Source organism: Ursus maritimus (assembly GCF_017311325.1).
Source record: "Ursus maritimus isolate PB19 chromosome X unlocalized genomic scaffold, ASM1731132v1 scaffold_X1, whole genome shotgun sequence".
In the NCBI taxonomy this organism is placed as follows: Eukaryota; Metazoa; Chordata; class Mammalia; order Carnivora; family Ursidae; genus Ursus; species Ursus maritimus.
This window is the reverse complement of record NW_024423319.1, coordinates 47,110,255-47,113,916: the sequence shown is the minus strand read 5'-3', so window position 1 is coordinate 47,113,916 and position 3,662 is coordinate 47,110,255.

The following is a 3,662-nucleotide window of genomic DNA, read 5'->3' as shown; positions in this document are numbered from 1 at the left end:
AAAAATAAAACTACAGGCTAATATCTCTGATGAATATAGATGCAAAAATCTTCAACAAAATATTAGCAAACCAATTCCAATAATACATTAAAAAATCATTCACCTTGATCAAGTGGGATTCATTCTTGCTGTCCTAGGTTGTTCAGTATTCTCAAATCAACTAGACTTATCTAATCTTAGTGATACAGCATATCAATAAGAGAAAGTATAAGAACCATATGATCATTTCAATAGATGCATAAAAAGCATTTAACAAAGTACAACATCCATTTATGATAAAAAAAATCTCTCAACAAAGTAGGTTTAGAAGAAACATACCTCAACATAATAAAGGCCATATACGAAAATCCCACAACAAACATTATACTCAATGATGAAATACTGAGAGCTATCCCCCTAAGGTCAGGATTGATACAAGTGTGTCTACCGTTACCACTTTTATTCAACATAGTACTAGAAGCCCTAGCCACAGCAATTAGACAAGAAAAGGAATACAAGGCATCCAAATAGGTACAGAAGAAATAAAACTTTCACTAGTTGCAGATGACATGATACAATAAATAGAAAACCTTAAAGACTCCATCAAAAAAACCTAGAAGTGATAGATGAATCCAATAACATCACAGGACACAAAATCAGTATACAGAAATCTGTTGCTTTTCTATACACTAATAATGAAGTAGTAGAAAGAGAAATTAAGAAAATAATCCCATTGTTTTATAATAAAATACCCAAGAATAAACTTAACCAAGGTAGTGAAAGACCTGTATTCTGAAAACTACAGAAAATTGATGAAAAAAAATTGAAGATGACACAAATAGAAAGAGATTCTATGATAATGGATTAGAAGAATAAATATTGTTAAAATGTCCATACTACACAAAACAATCTACAAATTTAACGTAATCCTTATCAAAATAGCAACAGCATTTTTCACAGAACTAGAACAAATAATCCTAAAATTTGTGTGGAACCCTGAACAACTAAAGTCATTCAAAGTTTTGTCAAAGACATAACTAGAGTTATCACAACCCCCCATTTCAAGATATACTACACAGCTGTATTAATCAAATCAGCATGGTACTGGCACAAAAATAGGCACATAGATCAAGGGAACAGAATAGAGACCCCAGAAATAAAACCATGATTATATTGTCAAGTAATCTATGACAAATGAGACAAGAGTATACAATGGGAAAAAAATTTCTTCAACAAAGTTAAGGAAAACTGGACAGCTATATGTAAAAGAATGAAACTGGACCACTTTCTTATACCATACACAAAAATAAAGTCAAATGGATTAAAGACTTAAATGTGAGACCTGAAACCATAAAATTCCTAGAAGAAAACATCAGCAGTAATCTCTTTGGTATCAGCTGTAGAAACATTTTTCTAGATATGTCTCCTGAGGCAAGGGAAACAAAAATAAAATTAAACTATTGGGATGACACAAAAATAAAAATCTTTCATACAGTGAAGGAAACCATCAACAAAACAAAAGGACAACACACTGAATGGGAGAAGATATTTCCAAATGATATATCTGATAAGGGGTAGTATCCAAAATATATAAAAACTTAAACAACTTAACACCAGAAAAACAAATAATCCAATTAAAAATAGGCAGAAGACATGAATAGACATTTTTTTTTCCAAAGAAGATACACAAATGGCCAACAGATACATGAAAAGATGCCCAACATCACTCATCATCAGGGAAATGCAAATCAAAAACACAATGAGCTATCATTTCACACCTGTCAGAATGGCTAAAATAAAAAAAAAACACAAGAAACAACAAGTATCAGTGAGGATCTGAAGTAAAAGGAACCCTCATGCACTGTTGGTTGAAATGCACCCGGTACACCTGCTGTGGAAAACAGTATGGAGGCTTCTCAAAAAATTACAAATAGAATTACCATATGATCCAGTAATCTAACTACTGGGTATTTACCCAAAGAATACTAAAACACTAATTCAAAAAGATATATGCACTCTTATGTTTACTGTAGCACTATTGACAATAGGCAAGATATGGAGCAACCTATGTCTCTCTCTCTAGATGAATGGATAAAAAAGATATAGAATTTATATACAATGGAATATTACTCAGCTATAAAAAAGAATGAGTTCTTGCCATTTGCAACAACATGGATGGAATATATATATGACTATAATGGAATATTACTAAGCCATGTAAAAGAATAAAATCTTGCCATTTGCAACAATGTGGCTGAATCTGGGGGGTATAATGTTAAGTGTAATAAGTCGATCAAAGAAAGACAAGTAATATATGATTTCACTGATATGTGGAATTTAAGAAACAAAACAAAGAAAAAATGATAAACAAAAGCACATTCTTAGATATAGAGATCAAACTAGTTGTTGCCAGAGGGGAGGTAAGTGGGGATATGTCTGAAATAGGTGAAGGTGTTTAAGAGTACACTTATCATTTGGCAGCTGGGTGGCTCAGTCAGTTAAGTGTCCAACTCTTGATTTTGGCTCAGGTCATGATCTCAGGGTCAAAGATGGAGCCTGCTTAAGATTCTCTCTTTCCCTCTCCCTCTGCCCCCCTCTCCCTCTGCCCCTCTCCCCACCTCCACTCACATGTGCATTCTCTCTAAAACAATTTTTTTTTAAATAGTACACTTATCATGATGAGCACCAGGTAATATATAGAATTGTTGAGTCATTATATCATACACCTGAAACTATATAACATTGTAGGTTAATTATACTGGAATTAAAAAAATAAATTTAAAAAATATTTTTAAAAACAGTGATGGGGAAAGAGTATTCTCATACATTTGTTTATAGGAATGTAAACTGGTACAAGCCTTAGGAAAGGTAACTTGGAGATAGATGGAGAGAGATAGAGATAACGGGAGAGATAAATAGAGAGCTTTCACAGTGCCTAGAAAGAAATAAGGGTATATAATGCTGTTTACAATATTTTTGTTTAGTGGTAGCACAAAGTCATTAGTTACATTGGATAATTTATTATGCATTTAAAAAATTTTGTAATTAATTATATTATCTGTATAATCATAAAATTGTTCTAAGAAACATAGGAACAGGAAAGAAAAACTCAACCAATAAATGGCATTTTTAAATGCCAAATTATTAAAAGACATAATAAGTGCCCTAAGAAATCAGATTTTCTAGCCAGGGAAAGTTTCCCAAAAGAGCAATGTTATAATAGATTCTGATAAGCTGAGAGAATGGCTGAAGACATTTTAGGCAGGCAAAATAGAGGTTAGAATCCAAATGGTGAATCAGCCTGGCTAGAGTTTACCTAGGGCAGAAGCCATAAATTGGCAGCCCTCAGCCACACGTTCTTTTGACAAAACAGGGTTTTATTAGTGGCCAACATCTAAAAATGCAAAGATTTTACATAAAAATCTGAATTTCTGGCTTCTTTTGAAAAAATGAAAACTGTGGCAACACTGTAATTGCAATTACCACATAGCAATAATCAGCTTAAGTTTAACCACAAGCTGTACATCGTAGGTGGAAAATTTGCTCCCCAGTTCACCACAGTCCTCACTTAGCCAGATTCACTAATTTGCATTACCTTCCTACTGCTTATGGTCATTTGAGTTTGCAAATCCTCCACAGGAAATCAGTGACAGGAGAGAAGTTTGAAGAGAGAGCTTTGGGTC